Raw genomic sequence first — 23101 nt, forward strand, 5'->3', positions numbered from 1 at the left:
CTTTCCTTCTTTTTTCCCATAACCATTTCTTTCTATCAGCAAATACTTCCTCAGCAGCAGCTCTGGGCTAAGGTACTAGGTTGTACTGGGTTCTGAAAGCTAGAGCTGTGTCTGACATCACCCCTGCTACCCAGGAGTTCCCTGTCTCCTATGGCCAGTCCTAGTGAGGAGAATGAGGTAATAACACTGCCATGGGGGAAGAAATCCCTCCAAACCTCAAAAGAGGTGCTGGAGGGAAAGAATATGAAGCAAATATTTAGTGTATTTATTGTTTTCGTAATATAAAATACAGAATGTAAAGCTCAATACTTGTGTGTGTGTGTGTGTGTGTGTGTGTGTGTGTGCCATAGAGTACATATACTCACTAGAGAGAGACAGAGAGAGACAAAATGAGAAATCATCCCCCAGGGGAGACTGCCACACAGCAATCCCTTCTTCTTCATTCTTCCTGTGGGATTTTGGCCATACATGCACAGGTGCTTGGTGTGATTTTCAAACCGCCAGGTCCAGGACTTGAACCACAGTCTGCCATGTGGCAGTCCAGCACTTTAACCACTATGCCACCTGCTGACCCCAAGCTCAAAAGTTTTTGATAGTAAAAGCACAAAAAAGAGTGAATTAGATTTATAGGACCCTGCTTTTAAAAAGGATGAGAAATATTGAACTACATAACCTATGTTCTCACTGATTAAAACATTCCTTCACACACTGCAATGTAAGAAAATATTCCTGGATTAATAATACCCTAAAGCCTGGGGACCAGCAGTCAGAGCAATGGCTATGTTACTGAACTCCCATGTAGCCGACCATGGTTCGAGTCCCAGACCCGGTGGCTTATACTCACGCTGAGCACATGCGTGCGTGCCCAAGATCCCGAGAGAAAAATGAAGGAGAAGGGATTGCACCACGACCATCCTCCCTGGATGGTGATTTCTCGCTTTCTATCTCTCTGTCTCTCTCTGTCTTTCTGGTGAGCGCACATGCCCTATAGTATAAACCTCTCCAAAAAAAAAATAAAGAAATAAAAAATAATACCCTACAGCCTGAAATCTCATATATCTTCTTCTTTTGAGAGTGTTTACTTATAGGGTGCATCCACTCACCGGAGAGACAGAGAGACAGGAAGCTAGAAAGCACCCTCAGTAGGGGAAATAGCCAGAGCACAATCCCTTTTCTTCCATCCTTTTCTCAGTGTTTTGGACATGCATGCATATGTGCCCAGTGTAAGTTTCAAACCACTGGTTCTGGGACTCAAACTGTGGTTGACCACATGGAAGTCCAGTGCCTTAATCACTATGCCACCTTCTTGCTCCAATATATCTTCTTCTAGAAACAACCTCTCCACTTCTGAAGAGCTGGTACTGTCACATCCAGTCATGTGATCAGCACTGCTTGAGAGACTCTCTGTCTCACCCTTCATCCCCAGGGGAGCTTTCATAAAGCCAGGAGCTGCAACTGTCCCAATACTGCACACCACCACACTTAGCAGGCTTTCTACATAGCAGCCAGTTGTAAGTAGTGAGAGATTTGAACATGTAACTCCTTTTTTCTGAGCTCCACTCACCGCTGAGAAAAGAAGATCTGAGTTAAATCAAAACATCAGAGTAATGCATTTCCTTGCATCCCAAACTCAACTATCCCACTGCAGTGAATTTAAGTAAAGTCTGAAATAGGGACTCCAAGTCACACTAGAATTAAAAATCTAACCGAAATCCTCAAACATTTTCTACTTTCAGAATCTGTGCCCTTGGGAGCCTGCGCTGTCATTTCTTTCCACTTGCTTCTGACACTAACATGCTATGAGAGATGGGCTAGTCTCCGCATATCTTCATCCCCAGGGCTTAACTCAGAGCAGGTTTTTCATACAGAGTCTGTCCTCATTATTCACAGAGCCTATATTTGTGAATTTGTCTACTTGCTCAGACTTACCTGTAACTTCAAAATCAATACTTGTAGAAATTGTACAGCAAGCAAAAAAGAATTGAGTCTCTAGATGTGCCTGTTCCCAGCTGAGGTAGAATAAGGTGCTCTCTGCCTTCTGCTTCAACTCTCAAACTATAAACGAGTGTCTTTTTTTTTTTTTTTTTGCCATATTTAGTGCCATTATTTCCATATTGTGCTTCCTATCAGTGATCATGCTATTTGCAATGGCCCACAAGCATGAAGTTTAAGTACTACCTGGCATTCCAAGCACAAGGAGACTTGATATGCCATACAGAAGAAATACAGGTGTTAGATAAGCTTCTTCCAGGCGTGAATTACAGTGCTGTTGGCTCAGCGTCAAGGAATCAACAACTAGATACTTCCAGGAAAAGGGGGAAGCAATTCTCCAGCCCAGATGTGAGGCCACTCCTGAAAGTGTTAGAGCAACATCTGTAATGCATGACGAAGCTCAGGAAAAGAAAAGAAAGCACTGCATTTATGGAGCCGTGAGATGATGACCAATTAAAAAGGAAAATGAACAGTTTTGTTGGGAGGCTAAAAGCCAAGACCTTTATGTCATCCTAATCCATGGTTAGGAATAGGCTAAACTCTTCTTAGTTAGTGCTGGTTGGCTTATACAATTGAAAGATACAGTGTGAAAAATTTTAAACTTACAAGTGAAGTAGGTTCTGCAGATCTAAAGCCTGTAGGAAAATTTAGAAAATACCTGCTAACTATTATACAGGAACAGGGTTAAGCAGAAGGACAGATCTTCAAGGCTGATGAGACTGGCTTATTTCACAAGGATGTTTGATAATGAATATCCTCTAGAAGCAATAATTCAGTACTCACTGATTTAGTATTTCTGATGATTTTATAGAACATAACTTCTGTGAATAATGAAAATCAATGACATATCTTCTGAATGCAAGTAGGAATAAGTTGATCCCTTTGTGGATGCTGGACAATCACTCCAATTTTCTTCCCTTTATACTGTGTTTTTTTCAAGGCCTTCCTCTAAGAGATAAGAGTTTATTTCCCATTCCTTAAATTTCTATTGGTCTTTGTCTTGCTCTGAGCAACAGAATATTGGGAAAATGATGTCATGCCACTTCTGAATCTCCATAAGGCCTTTTAGTTTACACATCACACATGTTTCTTTAATGGTGAGCATCTATTCAACATTCCCCACGTATGATGAACCTGAAGGCATTTTTATCTCTGACAATGGTAAGCTAAAGGAGTCCCATTTTGTTATATGAATATTGCTATGAGTTTAATGCTAAGTGATTATTCATGCTTATTTCTCTTCTGCTGGAAGTCCTGCAAATGCCCCAGTTTTGTGATGTAATTTTAGTGAAATTAGACTTGAACATCTCCAAGTTGTGTAATTAATTATATTCAGCTTCAATAAAGATCACTAATTGATTCAAGCTGCCAGCAGGACACCTGGCAGTGTGAGTTACACATCATGGGTAGCCTCATGGGGCCTAAGTATAATAGCTAATTAGATTTCTACATATTTATTTTTAAAAATTAAATTCTGTTTGGCAAAGGTCAGACAGTTTACATTTAGTCCCCAGTTAAATGTTCAATGCCAAGTTTAGTATTCATTGAAAGACTTTGAATATTATAGAATTAAATATAAGTAAAAGCTAAAATATGTTAAGTATATTTCTAAATGTTGATAATAAGGCAAATAATCATTGTGTGACCTTTCAAGTCATCTTAGAGCATTTTGTAACAAGTATGCCCCAGGGTCATCTTAGGAACTCTGTTTGACTTACTGTTCACAGTCTAGTTAGAACCTAGACTTCTTACAAAACCAGAGATCAATGCATAGAAAATTGATAAAACTGGCTTTCAATATGTAGTTCTGAAGTCACAAACATTCAGAGAAGAAGGAAGGGGTCAGAGGGCTAGACAGGGGGAAAATATCTTCTTGGAAAATGTGGGGTTTTGAAAAATGAGAAAAAAAATCAGAAAGCCAGAACTAAAAGGGAAGGGGCTCCCAAAATGAAATAGTAACATGGTATTGGCATGAAGGAAAGAATGATCTCTTTTTTAAAGTTTATTTATTTTCCATGAACAAGAGAGACACAGCAGTCAGAGAGAGAAAGAAAGAGAGAGACAAGACAACACCTCAAACGGGGTGCTGATGCCCTCAGGGCTGATCCACCCCCAGCCCTCAGCCAGCATTGGATCTTGAGCACCTGCATCCTAGCATGATTAGGGACTTCCCTGGCCCAAACCAAGACCTCATAAAGTGTTGCATTGTATCAGTGCACCACCATCTGGTCCCAGGAGTGGCCTTGAGAGCAAAGGTATGTGCATTGCATTTGTATTGCTTACCTCCATTATTTTGTGCTCATAGTACGAACTCAAATCAGTGCTGAATGGATGCTCTGAATGAAGGGCACAGAAAGGGAAAAGTGACTTACTGAGAGTAGCATAAGCAAAGACTCATATAGAGAGTGTGACATAAGACCACATTATATCAACACCTCAGTCTTTCATTTGAGAAAATGCAGAGATTTTCTACTCCCATATTTTATGCCAACAGAGGACTTACTAGGTTTAGTAAAGAAACTTGCAATGCAAAAGTAATTTATCCAAAATAAAAAGCTGCAAATTGCATTTGTTATCAATTGCTACATAACAAATTATCCAAAAGCTTAGAGGCTTAAATAACACACATTTGTTCTCTCTCAGATCCTGTGGGTCAGGAATCTAGACATGAATTAGCGGGGTCCTTCCTCTCCTTCAAAATTGCTTGCAAGACTGCCATCAAGTTGTGAGCTGTGGCTGTGCTGTCTTTCAAAAGCTCAATGGTAAAAGAACCCGTCCAAAGTCACAAATGTGGTAATTGTCAAGAATCAGTTACTCAAGGCTTTGGGCTAATGGTTTCAACCAAATAGTGAGCTAAAGTGTGCTCTCAGTCCCTTTGCAGGGGTGGATAGTCCAAAATGGTGACCTGTTTCATCAAAGAATTTAAACTGAGCAGGCAAGAAAGAGTGCCAGCAAAAGAGTTCTAGCAAGACAGAGTCAGAGTCATTTGCAACCACATGAAAGTAGTATCCCATAACTTTTTCCTTATTCTATTCCTCAGAAGCAAACTACTAGGTCCAGTCCTAGCAGGGGAGAGAAGGGAATCACATAAAACGTGTTGAGTACCTTCTCTGGTTTAAATCACTGCTCTAGTTTGTCCCCTAAAGTTTTATGTTTTAGAATTTGATGTTGGGAGGTGATGAAACCTACTGAGTAGTACTTGATTCATGGTGATCTTGCCATGAATGTAACACCCTTTTGAATAGATTAATCATGTCTCATGAGACCCAGTGAGTGATAGATCTCATGAGAAGAGGTTAGTTCTTTCAGAGCAGATTGCTATAATAAAGAGCAAGCTGCTTGTTCTCTGTCTCCACATGCCTCTGCCATGCTGTTTCCATCAGCCATGCTGTAGGCCTAGGCCTTTGGACTTTTCAGACATCAGAACTGTAAGTGTGTAGATAAACCTATATTTTCTTATGAAATGACCCAGGTTCAGGTACTTCTGTTGGAATGCAGTCATGGACTAGGACAAACTGTTATCCCCATGAACATTAAGAAGAATAAGTACCGAAAGGTATGGATCACTGGGGCCATCTTAAAAGTTTGCTGAACACAAAAAGGCTCTAGTGGGATGAGTATCCTCGTACTCTGCTGATAAAATCGTAAATGTGCAAACTACTTTGGAGAGATATTTGACATACGTATCCAAATAGTAAATGTGCACACTTAATCATCCAAACACTAATTCTGTGACTATCCTAAAGAAGAAAAGATGCATAGCAAAAATCTAATGAAGACTTCATAAGGATTGTATTCAATCTTCACTGGGTGGGTCTTCATTTCATTAGAGATGAAACATGGCAAACCACACAACTGATTACCCCTGGGATACGGCATTAGTAAAAGTATGGTATGCACAAATCTGGGGATGTTTTGCAGTAACTGAAAATGAGCTTTGTTTACTTAACCTTACATCTTAGGAATAATTGCATACCACAACACAAATGCCTGTCTCATTCTTATTAATGACTTGTTTTATTTATTAACATCTGACTCCATAGATGTTATTAATTATTTAACCCAGCATTGAAATAATCAAATATTTTTGTTTCCTGGGTCTTCAGCTTTTACAAATGTCCTTGTAAATAAGATTTTTATGGATTGTAAATATTTAAGTGTAGAATTTGCTTAGGCAAAGAATTTATGCTTTTTGAATACAACTAAATTAAGGGTATGGTCACACTATCACACACGTCTGCACAGAACAGGGTGATGGCAAGCATCTACCTTCTCAGACCACCCAGATTCCTGATGAGAAGACCAAAGGGAATCTGTGCCAGCAAGAGCCAAACACAGCTGAGCAATCATCCAGGAGTGTGACGTGTCTGTACAAAGTGCAGAGGGACATCTTGTTGGTGCCTGGATATTTTGTTTTGTTTTGTTTTGCTTTGTTTTGCCGTTGGGAGTGTGTGCTTGCCAAAGAGAGACAGAGAGAGGGAAAGTAGGAAATCACACCCCCTGGGGTGATGGTCACACTGCAATTCTTTCTCCTCCATTCTCTTCTCAGGATTTTGGCTAGAACCATGATCGACCATGTGAGATTCCAGCACCTTAACCACCACACCACCTCCTGGCTCTAGTGCCTGGATTTTTATAAGTCACTACATCTACTGACCCACAGTGATGTCACCAGGTGTTAGGTAAAGACCATAAGAGAAGGATGTAGCCTTTGAGGCAGGAATGGGAAACAAGGAACCACCAAGTTCCCAGTGTTTCCTAAGCGATGTGGTAGATGGATGATTCAAGGTTCTGAAGCCTGATAGAGGCAAAAATTGTAAATAAGTATGTAGGTCTGTACTTTGCCAACTCCGAAAACAGGGCAGTCAGGTGGCACAGACTGACAACTCACCCCAATATGTCCAGGGAATTCTCAGCTACCAAGGGAACTACACAATCCAGGCCTGAAATAAGTGGACCTGTATTCCCACCCGCAGCTGCAGCCCCTCCTCAATTCCACATCTACCCACCAGCTAATCTGCTCCTCTGACAAACAGGAGAATGCAAATGCCTCCTAACCTTTCCTGTTAGTAAAACAAAGTGCATGTTACAGAGAGGGACCCGCACAAGGACAGAGAGTAGACCTGTCCCTATACACTCACGTCCTTGTGTTTGCAACCAGTATTTCTAGAAGAATAAAACAGAGACCGTCATGTCTGTATTATTGAACAGGTAGAGCTCAGTAGGGCAGATAGCAGTTTTTTGTTTTTTTTTTTTCTCTCCATTGTTCCTTCCATTTGTTTAGTAGGCTAGATCTTTCCCCATCTCTTGGAATAAAAATACAGACAGATCTCAAATCTTTTCTAAACACATTCACAGAAATAAGGATCCCCAGGTCACTTTTACACAGAAGAACAGTCTTATTCTTTATTAAAAAAGGCCCTCCAAGAGTTTTCATAAAAGGACCGTTCAGAATATTCTTATTCAAACTTATTATGTAATCATGTACTAAGCAGATTTGACTCAGGCTTAGAAACCATGAGTGGGTGAAGAAGGACCACAGTAGGCATATATGATTATATATATATATGTGTGTGTGTGTGTGTGTGTACTCACACACACACCAACACGCATGCACACACAGTTATGCACTACAAAACAGGTGTTAACCAGTAGAGGACCACATGTACCATGGTTGTCCTGTATGGTTATAATGGAGTTGAAGATTTGTATCACCCAAAGCTGAAGCCTCTCATTACTCCTTTTTCTCTTGCTGAGACAAGCAGACAGGGAGATATTCACAACATCCAAACAATTCTCTCCAAGTCTCCCACCTTACTATTTGCCCAACTCAGCCCTACTCATAGATTGGAAATCAGTGCTTGCCCTTCTCAGAAGAATTTGCTTTATGGTCTCTGAGCATGCCCCAGGAAAGTGATCTCACACCTGGCTTAGCGAAGAGGGACTCTGCATCTATGGTACTGCTCTTAGCTTAGGGCCTCTGCTAACATGGGCAAAGACCCGATTGTAGCATTTTACTTACTCTTAATACCTTCCTTATTCACCTTAACTTGCAAGATGCACTTGGGGTCTAGACTGGAAGTGAAGTGTAATTTACACTGTATACCTTTATGTGCTACCAGATTTTTTTTTAAAAAAATCCATTTATCTTTCAATAAAAGAAAGAAAAATAAGTATTATAAAGAATAAGCTTTATAGGCCACCAGGTGGTGTTGAGGTTAAGGTGCTGAATCCCAGATGACTGACTCAGCAGTTGGAGTCCCAGTCTGGACATGTTGAAAATCTCACCAGGTGTGTGTGTGTGTGCCCCCAAGATCCCAAGAGTAAAATGGAGGAGAAGGGATTGCATCATGACCAATCACCCACCACTGGGGGTGAGTTCTCAGTTTTCTTCTCTCTCTCTCTCTCTCTCTCTCTCTCTCTCTCTCTTTCTCTGTCCATCTCTGGCAAGTGTGTGCAACCTATAGCAAACAAACAAACAAAAAGCAGCTTTACTTTATAAGGAAAAAAGCTTTCGATGTGATTGTAATTTTAAAAATTTTAAGTAAACTTAAACAATGAATCTTTGAAAAGTAAATGTAAAAATGTTTAAAATACAATAAGACTGTATTTACTATGTAAAAACAAATCTATAATAGACTAGAAAGAAATGATTTATAATGTCCAGAGTTTTGCTTTTAATCTTAATATTTTCTAGACATAAAAATTTTATTGTGTAGACTGTAATGGAGATAGGTTATTTTCTTTTCTTTTCTTTTCTTTTTTTTTTTTTGGTACTAAGAACTTTCTAGATATTATTCAATTTTCTTTTCTTAAAACTGAAAAATCTAGGTTAAAAACTATTGATGGCCTAAAATAGAACCCAGGCTACTACGACCAACTGAGGGACACAAAACATATTCAGGGCAGGTTCAGCTGTCCAACACTGACTCCATTCTGAAGTGATTATGCATGACAAGATAGTGAACTCTCCCTCTGGTCCTACTGGCAAGTGGCTGCTCTGATCTGCCATGACAGACCTTCGGTGTATTTTCTCTGGAGAATCTAACTGAATTCCCTGCAGTATTGTGTGACTGCCCTATGTACAAATCATGAACAATTTAACATTTGATTCAAACTCATTTGGTGTCAACTCTTTCAAACTGGGGAACTTTGTCACAAGACAAAGATTGGGGCTTTGATAAAATTCCATTTAAATTCTTCTCTCCAAAACATTGAAAAAGAAAAATTAAACCCAACTTAGTCTGTGAAGAGATATTTTTATATAAAGTTATTTACAATCTCCTTCTAGGATGAAATGCAAATGTCAGGTAAAAAGGTTAAGTAATTTTCTGATAAATTTTCGTAGGTTTAAGAATCAAATTATCTTTAATCAGGCTGGCTCTTGGCCTGGTAGTTGGGGAAGTTGAATCCCATGTGGGCAACTGTGCAGTTTGATTCCCAGACTCAGTGGCTTGGGAAACAGGCTAAGAGTATATGTGTGCATACCCAGGATCATGAAGGTAAGGAGAAACCAAAATGAGAGGATTACAGCATGGCATCTCTCATGGAGGGTCCCTTTTCATTTCCTTCTCTTCTTCTCTGACCTTATCCAAAGAGTGCATATAACCTCTGGTAAAATTTTTTTTAATAAAAGAATATGGAAGATTTACTGCTGAGTGAAGCAAGCCAGGCTATGAAGGAGAGACATTGTATGTCTCCACCTAATATATACTGACTGTCCACACTATGGCTGAAACTGAAATATTAGAGGATATAGAAACATGAAAAATGGTTATAGATACTAGATACAGTGTGGAAAGAGGTTGGGAGAAGGAGGAGAGTGTGAGGAAAGACATTAAGGAGAAAAATAGAGAGACCAGACATAGATATGGGACACAGAAATGAATTATTACCTGTTAATGATAGCGTGTATAGTGTCCCCAACTGGACAGGCGTGGAATGTATTCATGTTGAAAAATATACTTTACAAGCTAAATGATATATAGTGATTGAATGTATAAAATAAAATATATTATAAATTTTTAAAAATTCTTAAAAATGATATTTAATCATGAAATTTTTTTCTTAGATCTAGTTTCATAGTAATTTTCTAGCCATATTCCAATAAAATGAGTCCACCAATGTGGAATCTTTCAACATGGCTGATAATTCTCTACTCTTGCAGTAAATTCCTTGATTTAAAAATATAAAGCTCCTAACTGAAGTATTTAGAAACTGTTTTTAACAAGCTTTAACCTTTCTGTAAGGCTTCTCTCTGAATCACATTTATGCAATGTGCTTTCAACGCAGAGAAGAATGGATATACATATTTGCTGTACCAAGGGAACCAGCTTCCATTTTGCTTGAGAAACACAATAAATTATTTAGTAACTAAGGAACAAAAATAGCACAGAGAGAAGAGGGAGAAAAGGGAAAAGAAAGGTTAGAAAAAAGAAAAGGAAGGGCCAGATAATTCCAGCTCCCTGGAAAACCTGGTACTCACTGCTTTTCTTTTTTTTTTCTTTCTTTTTTTTTTTTTTCTTTTTTTTTGGAGGTTTTTGCTATAGGGCGCGTGCGCTCGCCAGACAGACAGAGAGACAGAAAGCGAGAAATCACCCCCCAGGGGGGATGGCCACATCGCAATCCCTTCTCCTCCATTCTCCTCTTGGGATTGTGGGCACGCACGCACACACACCCGGCATGAGTTTTAAGCCACCGGGTCCGGAACGCGAACCGCAGTCGACTACATGGGAGTCCAACAATATAGCCATTACGCTAACTGCTGGTCCTCTCACTGCTTTTCTGAGGTTCACAGTCCTTACTGAAGGTACAGACTCAAGGAAATGGAGTGAGCATGAGGAAAGTAGCAAAAAATGGAGAAATTCCTGGAGTCAGATTTCATAGGGTTCTTATAGCCTATGATGCCCTGGGTTTTGCTCAACTCCTAGGTGGAGAAGAAATTGCAAAGAGGCAAGTGTGGAGATGAAACCACTCAGGACACTGAGTGTGATGGCGGTGGCTGGACCAGAGGAGGCAGGGAGAAGTGGCAGGTTTGTGTTGGATGTTGAAGGTGAAATATCAACTGTGATAATTTAAAATGAGGAGCTACCTGGGCTTGTGCTGCTGAAGACAAGGGGCTCTAGTCAAGGGTTTCAAGGTCACTTTCTTATTGAGATACACCGAACTCTTCCAACAAACTAACTGTTGCTTTGCCATAAGAACCATGCAAAATACTGTGGTTTCTCTTTGCTTGAATTTTTGTTTGTTTTGTTTTCTGTTAAAATTAAATCAAGGGTCGGGACCAGCAGTTGGTGTAATGTCTTTGTCGCTGGAATCCCATGTAGTCAACTGTGGTTTGAGTCCCGGACCCAGTGGCTTAAATGCATACTGGGTGTGTGTGCGTGCATGCCCAAGATCCTGAGAGGAGAAGAGAGGAGAAGGGATTGCAGTGTGGCCATCCCCCAGAGGGGTGATTTCTTGCTTTCTGTCTCTCTGTCTCTCTCTGTTTTTCTGGCAAGTGCATGTGCTCTATAGCCAAAAACTCTCAAAAAATAAATAAAATAAATAAATATCAAATCAAGGGTCCAGCTGTGGTGGTATGCACTGCTAAGATGCTGTGCTGTGCAGGCTGGAACCACATGGGAGGCACAGGTTCTATTCTCAGTCCAGTCCAAAGGCTGAGCTTGGCAACACGCACTGTGTTCCCAAAGACTCAGAAAGGCTGAGGCAGGAGGACTGGAGCTCCAGGCTTGCCTGGGAATCATGGCAAGATCCAGTCTGAAAAAAAGTTGAGCATGGTGGTGTCCATCTGTAGGCCCCGCTGAGAAGCTTAGGCAGGAGGATTGTGATATGTAGAAACCCTGTCCTTAAAGAAGTAAAGAAAAAAAAAAAAAATCAAGTGCCTCAAGAACTCTTTTGTCACCTGCCTTCTGATATAATGTTCTCTTTCTTAACGAGGTTTCAAATTGCTCTTTGCAGTAATAATAACAATGTAATTGTGGGCCAGGAGCTCTGCAAAGGGGTGCTTGCAATTTTAAGAGGGCAAATTCTAAAGAGTATAAAGAAACTCTAATTGGAACATGAGGAGGGAGAGCTTCCTAGACAAAACTACCATCTGAATTCCAGTTTTCCACCTGTTTCCAAATTCTTTTTACAATTTGCAGACGAACAACATAAGACCCCGAAAGTAACAGGACATTTTGTCTTATTCACCCATGTTGGCTAAAGGAATAAACAAGTCATCCCTTTTCCTTTGTTCATACCTTCCTTTAATCTTGCTCAGCCCTTTCCTTGGACCTCTCACTGGACCCCCTCTCTCCCGAGCCAATGATCCATACACACCACTACAAAGGCCCTAAGAGATGCTGGACCCAATCTTATTAGTGACAGACCCCCCCAAAATACCCAGAATGATCTGTACCATCTACACAGCAGCTGCTTTGTGTTTATCATTTTCCTGAGGTTCTTGCAGATATTACTTAATTATAGCACGATCTTACTCAAACTGTACTGTTATCCCCATTTTACAGGTAAAGACATTGAGACATAGAGACAGACGTTGAAGAAGTCACCCATGGCCACCCTGGTGCTAAGTGTGGAGCCTGCATTTAGGCAGTCTGGACTACATCTGGACTCTTCACTGCTGGCTTTTCCAATGTGGGATTTACCATCTTGCAAAGTAAAAAGACACTGAAACAGTTCATTTGAAAACAAGGTAGAAAGCCCAATGACAGAGACATGAGGGTGTCAACTGGAGGGCCCAGCGGGACACTTTCCCCAACTTGGTAGGTGAGAAAAATCTTCCTGGAGATGAGAAACTGTTAAAGCAGGCGTTCTTGAGCACTCACACACAGGAGAATGACCTGAGGGACGACAAGGGAGGTCATGTCACTGTTGCTCTGAAGCTCTCCAATGATTTCCCATTGCAAACAGCATGCAAACCCAACTCAGCCACAGACCTGGCCTCTTCTTGCGAGAATGCTCTTCAGCGCTCAGATTCCCGAAGGATAAATTTTCATCATCCTTTCCACTATCCCAGAGCATGCTCATTCAGCCCTAACACCACTAAGCATTGAGCCCCAGAGACAGCAAGTCATAGTCTGAGCCCAATCAGGACCCCGGAGATTTGTCACAAGGCCCCTGTGAGCTCTTTGCTTCCTATTTGCAAATGTGGATACTAACCCTCTGTGGCCACCAGGTGGCACCGCTCTCCAAGCCACTGTGCATTACTAGAAGGTCGTTTGAATGCCCTTGAAGCTTGATCACCAGCAAATATAATAATAATAGTAGCTTGGGCTGCAATTTAGTAAATTCATTAAGGTGCTAGTTCCTAGGGGATGAGAAGGAACTGACCCATAACTCAATACAGAGAAAAAGTGGACCGTGGAAAGAGCTGAGAGCAGCCTTTCCTGTGAGAGTTTGCACAGCCAGACTTGAGGGTAGGCAGGGTAGGGCCAGGACTCCCTCAGTGCTCTCTCTGGCTGGTGATCCCTATATCCCCACCCATGCCCTCTGACCCCTCCATTACCCCATGTATCCTCCTCCCACAGCTGTGAACTGAGGCCATGAGAATGTTGCAATCTTCATTTTTGGAGAAAACACAAGACAGTTGTTTCTCTGACCCAGGAGCTTTGGCCTGCAGGCTCTGCAGCTGTCTCCACATGAGGCAAAGACAGGCAGGGGCTAGACAGAGAAGTGAACAGCGAATGCAAACCCTTACATCTGAGATGAATTCTCATCCTCTGACACACTCAGTAAACATCCATTGGCCTTTACTCTGTTTCAGGCCTTCCTGAGACAGAGCTGACCCAACTTTCAGAAACTCCTGGACCAGCAGACAGACAGACAAGTGCATAGAAGGGGCAATGAGGCTTAACAGGTAATGGGATAAAGGCTAAAAAGGTGGACCAGTTTTCTGATCAAGTGGTCGGGAAAGGTTCATAGACCAGGGACCACATGAGCCAAGAACTAAAAGATGAGACCAAAAGGATAAGGACTCCAGGCAGAGGCACATGGGGCCATGAGTGAGCCTGGAGCTGGCTGGGTACAAAGTCTTTTAGGTGTACCTGAGCCTTAGATTCTAAGAGACAGACAGGATAAAGGCAGGGAGGAACTGGAGATGCAAGCAATGAGACCTGTGTGTGTGGTGCTAAGGAGTTCTGCATGATCTGAGAGTGATGGATGGCCATCGGAGGGTTTTAGGCAGGAGAGTGAAGAGGTCGGGCAGTTTAGAAGATGGGCACCGCTGCTGCGGCATGATGCCAAGACTGATTGGCAGGCCACAGCGAGCAAGACAGGGCCCACCTCACAGGTAGGAGCTTCGCAGCAAGATGATGAAGCTGACCTCGGGCTATAGCCACAGGACCGAAAGGAGGCAGAGAAGGGGAATCACTACCTGGCAGCAATATCAGCCAAAGAAAAATTAACCTCATAGGTTGGTCAAAATCATTCTTACGATCAAGCCACAGGAGAGAAATCCTCAAGATGTAATTTATGTGTAAATCAGCCTGTATTTTCACTGGCTGACAGTGGAGGATATTTGATGATCTTGTCATCTACTCTCTTTGTTCACTGATTTCTTTCTGATGAAATCGTTTGAAAATCCCCAGTTTAATATGGCTCGGGATTGTCCAAACCTCAGCTGTCTGTGTAGTGTCATTTCCTATTTCTCAGGAGTAGCTGGCCTCCATGAAGCATCAAAAACAAACAGATGAGATAAAGCCAAAATCAAAAGGCAGAAAAAAATGTGATTATAAAGCAGTATGGGTCATGGGACCAGTTTCTCTTCACAGTTGTTTTTACTTACTGTTTGCTTCAACTCTCCAAGTGGTGGAGTTCACCCCTCCCCCCGCCCACACTTACCCAGATTCAGCTCAGATTCTGGAGATGAGTCAGCCACTGGACATTAGCAAAGGGCTTCTTCCAGATCTGTTACTGTGTGTCTGCTGGGTCCATCTGTTCTCTGAACTTTTTACAAGACCATTGCATAAGCCATGGCTGCTCCACCAGCCACAGCATCCTCCTCAGAGGAAAAACAATGCCAACCTGAAGAAAGGGACTGTGAGGCCTTTCTGTGGCTCTACTACACACCTTGAAGAGGGCAAAGCACTGGGCCGGTCCCCAACACTGGGCTCTGTTCTTGGCAGATCCCAGGGGTATCTAAAGGCAACATGGCACTGAGAAGAGCCCTTCCCCCCATTAATAGGTAACAAGAAAAAGGTAATATGGGTTTTGAGAGGCCTGATTAATGAACTTCTTTGAACCTGTGGGTCTTCCTGTCAACGGCTAGGGTCAAGGCTGTTAGTTGATGACCCTGAGTTTATTGCCAACCGGCTCTGCAAACTTCATCAGGTTACTGAAATTCTCTGAGCCTCTGCTTTATTCCTTCTCCTCTCCTTAAATGATAAGTAATAATATTTCACTCCATTCCTGCTAATGGTAGGATTTTCTGATTCCATCAGCATATTTTCACTTACTAACTGAATCTAACAATTGGGCTGAGGACAGAAGATTCAAACCAGAAAACAATCAGCCCCTGCCCATGAGGCATCCACAATTCAGGAGAGAAAATGTGTTAAGAGGTCTAAGATGTACATGGGAGGAACAGCCTGCAGGTGCCTCTTTGAAAGATGAAGAGGTTTCTGATGGACACCGGGTAAGACACCACAGGCAAAGACAGCTGGTGCAATTACAGGGACACATGAAAGATCCCAGGATTTGAAAATGGATTAATTATTCACTTGGACCATGAGGGTGCAAGAGAAGATGGGGTTGATATTAAGCCTGAAGTTTTAGGCAGAGGCACGATCATGGAGGGCCTTGAATGCCATACCAAGAAGTTTAGCATCAGTACCTAATTCTGCCAGAACAAGCAGATGTAATGAGCCCCATGTGCCTAAGCAGGAGACTGCCTCCACTCAGGAGAAAACAGTGAGGGACTTAGCTAAAGCTTCAATTCAGCTCAGAAGTCTTTTTCTAAAGAAGAACAGCCAAAGCTCCAGGGTAGGCAACTGACTCAGTACATCAGTGACTTCCCAGAGCCTTATCTCAACTGCCTTCCCATTCCCATTCAGGAAGCCCGAGAAGCAGGAGTGTCCTGAATTTACACCAAGAGTAATCTAACCAATGGTTCATGTAACTGGATTCTAGAACTCTGGAGGAAGTTCTAAAAGGAACCAAATGTCCCCCATGTTCACTGTGAGGAAAAAGTGGTCAGACACTAAAACATCCAAGACAGATGACTACTGGTGATTCAGGGGTCAGTTATGAAAAGTCAGAGGAAGAATTTCATGCACTTTTGGTAAACTGGGTCTCACTGGAGACACAACAGTGTGAAAGAAGCACAATGGACTAAATTATGTACACCTGAGTCTTAGTGCAGGCTCCGTTGTGAATGACTAAGAGACTTTGAAAAGTTCCTTTATGTCTCTGATTCTGTTTCCTCCTCTGTAAAAAGAACTAATACTACCTTGGTTGCACAGGACTGCAGGGAGGGTCAGATGAGACAATGAGTGTGAGGCAGAGATGGCCGACTTCCTTCTCCCCCACTAAAGGCATGACATCCAACAAGGGGAATTTTCCCAGACCCCATTACATTGTGGGCCATGCAACCGAGTTCCAGTTCCAGTCCTTGGAATAAGAGTGAGAGCAATATGCACACTTTGAAACCTGGTTCATAAAGTCCTTTCATGGACTCCTTCATCCTTTCTGTTTGCCCTTTTGTCAACTAGAAGCTGAGAGTCACCGTGGCTTACAAAGTCAGGCCTTAATGGAGGCAAAACATCACTTAGCTTCATTCCCCCAACACTTTAGGGAGAAAAACTTCCCCCACCTATCAATTTTCATAGAACCAGGAATTAAAATTCTCCTATATTTAGTCATTGAGATTTCATATTTATGTTATGGCATTTAATGTCACCTTAATCAATATAGGGTTTAAAGACTTAGCACTATGCCTCTTTTATAAAAAGTATTCGGTAAATGAATTTCTTTAACAAATAGCCATCAGGTACATAAATATATGCCAGGAAGTGAGTTAATTGCTAGAAAATATCTATGCACAACAAGCATTTCCTATCTTTAAGAAACTTACAGTCCAGGTGAAATCCAGACAAGGAAGCAGATGATCATAGAGCATTGTGGTAAGGACCATGACAAAGGTGGAACCAAAATGGCCCGATCCATGGAAAGCCGCCTCTCCTAAACCTGGGAAGTCAAGGGGCATCATGCCTCAGCTTCACTTCTGCTTGCTTTGAGAAATCCTCCACAGCCTTCCAAGTTTAGGTCAGGTGTTATTCACATGGGAGAGAGAAAAAGGTGGAAGAGTACTCTGAAAAGAAAAGAGGATGGGCCAAGGCCCAGAGGTGAGCAGGCCCAGAGGAACACATAGAGGTAAGGGCTCACATTTCCACCAATACAACATGGAGTCCAAAGTATGAGTGGTGAGAGATGACATGGGAGAGAAAAGCAGCCATCAGCTCATGAAGAGCCTACAGACCACCTTAATGAGGCTAGAGTTCATCCTTAAATTGTCTGTGGTGCTTGACTGAAGACATACGAGTAGGAAAGAGACAGAAAGACCGTTTTCCTTAGAATCATTACTCCATCTGAATTGTGGATCATACCTTGGTGTTGGGGGAGGCTGAAAGAGGTGGCTTTTGCTGTGACCTATGTAAGATGACGGGTAGTAACAAACGTTTTTTTTTTTGCAACCTTTATTATGGTAAATGCACCATCTTAACTGATTCACATTCATTACTTAGGTTAATCTTTTAGCAACCTATGTCCACACAAGTTAGTCTAGGACAAGGAAACTAAGCAGTGTTAAATAAATGGTAATACATGGCACTTGCCATTCTCGACTGCTAATTTCAGAACTCGCACCTGTGACCTCCAGCTCTTACATACTGCTCTGTACTGAAGTAGGGGGTCAAGAGAGTCAGCATGGAGAGTTCAGATGGAGAGTTAAGAAGTGGATGAAAATGAGAAAAAGCAAAGAGAAGCAACGAGACTTGGAGTCCTGACAGAAAGAGTCAGAATGATGCAATTTCCAGACCAGGCAGTGGGGTGGGAGGTAGTAGTGACCACTGTATTAGTTCTCTAGGACTGCCGTAATAAATTACCTCAAACTTGGTGGCTTAAAACCAAATAAATGTGTTTTGTCTTAATGTTAGAGACCAGAAATCTAGTATCAAGCCAATGTCAGGGTTGGTTCCTTCTGGAAGTACTAAAGAAAAAGTCATTCTAGGCCTATCCCCTGACTTTTACTCTCCTACGCGACCTTTGGTGTTTCTTTGTTTGTGATTGCATCTTTTCAATCTCTACCTCCATCTTCACATGACTTCTCTCCTTCTCTTCCCATTTAAGGTCACTTATATGATATTTAGGATCCATTCTAACCTAAGATGATTTCATCTTGAGATCCTTAGCGTAATTACAACTGCAAAGACCCTTTTCCAGACAAGGCCATGTTCACAGTTTCAAGCAGACATGAAGGAGAGGGAGCGCCATTCAATCTAGTGCACACACCGAGGCTGGGATTCCAGAAGAGATGTGTGCTGGGCAAACTGCAATGACTTCCATTTTTAGAAAGTATCTGTGATATTTCTGAATAGAAAGGTGGCAGATTGCTAGATCTAAAATCTCACGTGAGCCATCAATGCTGAGGAATCAGAAAGCTTCATAAGGAGGTGAAGGGAATTCCCCAGGCAACACACATCAGAACAAAAAGAAGAGCAGAGCAAGAGACCAAAACTTAGGGGCAGGGGAATGAGGAGCTCATAAAAAAATGCCTGGGGGTGGGGGAGGAACAATCTTGAGATTAACCTAGGAGGTCAAAGTTGAAAGAAGTGTGGTAATAAAAGCAGCAGAGGGGCCAGCAGGTGCCATGGTGGTTAAGGGCGCTGGACTCCCACATGGCCAACTGTGGTTTGAGTCCTGGACCTGGCAGCTTGCTTTCTCATGATCTCTCTTGCACTCGCTCTCACACTGTCCCTCTCTGGTCAAAAATGTAAAAATAAATAAATAAAGTTAAATAAAATAATTCAATTTAAAAAAAAAAAGCAGCAGAGCAGTAGTGGCAGAAGTTACCCTGAAATTTAGCCTCACAGAGATGGTTTGGGACCTTTGTGAGTAGTTTCAGATGAGGGTTGGAGATAAAATTCAAATGGCATAGACAATGCTTGGATCAAATTTTTTTTTTTCTATGTTTATTTATGTATTTCTTTCATGAATGAGATTGAGAGAGCGCGCGCACGACAGCACCCCCTACAGGATCTTGATAACACAATCTATCCCCACTTTCAGCCAGACCAAGACTGTGGGCATGCATGTGCCCAGCATAGTCAGGGTAGTCTCCAGACTTGAACTGGGAACCTTCCTATAAGGGATTAATTTACAGTGTCAGATTTTACCACCATTTTCATCAAGTTTGATTGTGAAGGGGACACAAGAGAAGAGCTATATTCAGAGGTGGACAAAAGATGGAAGAAACTTGAGCTGAAGAGCAAAATCAGAGAGGGAAAGGATTCAAAGGCAAGCCAAAGTGGCTGATCAGTGGGCAAGAATAGAGAAAGCACAAACATCAGAAAATCAGATCTTAGACAGAGGCTTCAGGCTGACAGTATGGGAAGAAGAAAGCTTTCTTTTTGGGTGCAGAGAAGGAGGTTTAAAGTATGGGAAGAGATGCAAGCAGTTTGTAGGTGTGAAGGCAGGAAGCAGAGAAAGATGGTGTCTGGTACCACCTCTCTGCTCTGTGAAGTGAAAGATAAGGTTATCTGCAGGGAAGGAGTGGGAGGTGGTGGGTGGGAACTTTGAGAACCGTCAAGAAGGTTTTAAATAGCTGATATGGGGAAGAAAGTTGACTCGGGGAAACAGAAGGATTGCTTGGCAGCTTTGGTGGTGGGGGGGGGGGAGACCACGAGAGCTCTCAGGCAGCAGCCTCACAGTGGTGTGAATTTCCCAGAGGTCCCTGTGAGGCTCAGACAGTTACATCAATGCAGAGTTAGGACTATTGGAGGAAAATGCAACAAGAAGATAGCAGGGAAAGGACTTAAGGACAAAGAAGGTTGAATGGATGGCCCTAAGGCCCATGTTGAACAAGGAAGGAGAAGGGCAGTTTGGCTTGACAGGAGAGAGTATGGAGTGAAGATACTGACAGTTTTTCTGCACACAGGATCAGAAGCAGGGAGAAAAATGAGCCTCCAGAAGCGCAGGAGGCTGTGGCCAGCGCATCCTGTTTACATTTAAGAATCTGAGGTAGGCCGTCCCCTTGTGCAGCAGTTAAGTAATACACAGAGGAAACTAGATCCAATGTGATTGACCAGGGTTCCAGCCCCAGTGTCCTTAAAAACAAGCAGGGTGTTTGTTTTCATGCCCAGAACCCTGAAAGGACAGAGAAAAAGAGAGAAAGGGATTGTGACATAATTCGGCCCCATTCTTTCATGGGTCCAGCTCTCCAAGTGGGTGTATTGATGTCTCCCTCCTCAGAGACAGAATGGGGGTGTTAGAGTTGGGGAAAATGGCTCACTCTTCCTTTATGAGCTAGAGTGATACTCAGCAGACTGAAACCCTCTCTGAAGAAATCTTCCCTGTCCACTCTTTTATCTTCTTGTAGGCTAAGAACTAGAAAAACTATCTTGAAATCTCTTCACATGCCCTGCATGGTCATCTGCCACCTATTTTTATTGGTGTCATCCTCTGGGGGCCCAGTAGAAAGTCTCAGTGTAATATCCTGTAAGATTTTGTTCATATCATTTCAGAGCCAACAGATATGGCAAAGGCTCTAACAGATTAAAGCCAGGTCTCTGGACAGAGATCAGCTCAGGACTTTCCAGGCTCACTGTCTCAATGTCATTCCTCTCCGGCTGTGGTCTTCCAAAGATGCCACAATCATATAGTACCTAAAATAACACAGTTTCAGACCTTGTTTTTCAAGCCGAATAATACATTGTTAAAAATATATTAGTGCAATATGCTTGCGTATGTTTTTAAAATGCCTCCAACTCCGCACGCTACTGAAATCGTTAGTCTCCATTTCCCAGGGAATGGTGCTGTCTAGAAGGATCTGACTGCAAAGGAAAGAGAGGGGAATAAATCATTCCGGAGGTCCAGGAGAACTTGGCTCAGCAGCAAAAAAAGTGCCTTTTGGTTTACCCAACTTGGGGACCCATTCCCAAGTTAAGGATTTCGTGTCTTCTCCCTCCCCTTTTAGGTTTCTCTCCTCTCCTTTGCTCACTCTCACACACCTCCCCCCAATGCAAGGATGCTTAAATTCTGTAAGTAGAGCTCCCATCTGCTCACGTCCTCTACTATCACCATGGTTACTGGGCCCAGAGTGGTCTCTGTGGAGACAGAGGCAGAACAGTAACTAGGGACAATCCCTTAGCAAGAGGTTGTAAAGGTGACAAGTCTTTAACCCTCATGAAACTGGCTTTCCTGTACTGTAATTTTCTTTTTGGCAGTGACACATCAGATTATAAAGGCTTTGATGAAAAAGAAAAGATAAAATATGATGTGTTTAGATAATTCTCTGTAACTATAATTTTAAAAACTCAATATTAAGGGTGTGCTTCAAGCTGAGGTGAGTGGTCCGGGTGATGGAGAAGAGGTCAGATCTCAGGCTGCCTCAGCCCATGCCCCATGGGAAGGGCTACAGCTGAAACAGTCTAGGGTGTGGGTGGGGCCGGGGACAGCAAGAGAAGAGTAGGAGGATGAGTTACTGAATTAAATACAAAGGAAAATGGAAAAGCTGAAGATGCTTACAATTCCTGACGCCCAGCAGTTGAACTGCACCATCCTGAGTAGCCTCCATGAACCTCTCAGGTTCCACGCCTGCAATGGACTGAATGTTTATATCTTCCTCAAATTCACGGTTAAAGTGTTAATCCCAATTCGATGATATTAGAAAGTGGAGCCTTGGGACCAGCAGTTAGCGTAATGGCTATGTCGCTGGACTCCCACGTAGTTGACCGCGGTTCGAGTCCCAGACCCGGTGGCTTAAACTCACACCAGGCGCATGTGCATGTGTGCTCAAGATCCCAAGAAGAGAATGGAGGAGAAGGGATTGCAGAGTGGCCATCCCCCTGGGGGGTGATTTCTCGCTTTCTGTCTCTCTGTCTCTCTGTCTGTCTGGCGAGCGCACGTGCCCTATAGCAAAAACCTCTACAAAAAAAAAGAAAAGAAAGAAAATAAAAAGAAAGTGGAGCCTTTGGGAGGTGACTAAATCATGAGGGTAGAAGCCTTGGGAATGGGATTATTCCCTAAAGAAGAGGCCAGAGAGCTAGCAAGTACTCTTTCCACCATGAGAAGACACAAGAAGTTGTTCTCTGCCACCCAGAAGGGGCCCCACACCAGAGTCCAATCATGCTGGCACCCTGTGCTCAAGCTTGCAGCCTCCAGAACTCTGAGAAATACATTTCTGTTGTCCGTAAGCAACCCCTACTTCTCACCCCACCCCAGTTTATGGTATTTTGTGATGGTATCCACCTGACTTCTCTTTTTCCTTTTTTGACCAGCCAGGTTGGTTTTTATGCTCTGGGTTCTGGCCCAGATGCCCTAGAAAGTGGGAGAAGCTGGAGCTTCACGTGGCTGGGTAATAAACTTTAGATTCAGAGAGCTTAGCTCCTAGGCTAGGATTTGCTTCTGACTACTTGAGGGCTTGCACAGGTCATTTCTTTTTCTATGAATTGGGGTGGGGCAGCAGGATATTGAATTACACACAGCACCTCAACCCTGGCTGGGAACGTGTACAAAATACCAACATCCTAGCCCAACCCCATGCTATTCAGTAGGAATCCCTGAGAGTGCAGCTTAGTGGTATTTTTAAAGCTTTCTCGGATGCACTTAATGGACCGTCAGGTTAAAGTCACTGACCCAGAGGTGCATCAAGATGCCTTCCAGTTCTGAGTTGTAAATTTATGAGCAAATGGGATGGAACTCGTAAGCAGAAGGAAATGCCAGGAAGAATTGCACAGAGGTGTGGCCAGCTGTCAGGGGGCACTGCTGCAAGGATTCCTCCCAACCCTGTCACCAGCTCTGCACCTCCTGCATAGGCATAGCTCTGCACTCAGCCAATGGGACTGACACCAGGAGATCTGGGCACTAGCCATAAAGTGACTATGTGTCCCTA

The sequence above is a fragment of the Tupaia chinensis genome, unplaced genomic scaffold (genome assembly GCF_000334495.1).
Source record: "Tupaia chinensis unplaced genomic scaffold, TupChi_1.0 Scaffold000045_1, whole genome shotgun sequence".
Classification (NCBI taxonomy): domain Eukaryota; kingdom Metazoa; phylum Chordata; class Mammalia; order Scandentia; family Tupaiidae; genus Tupaia; species Tupaia belangeri.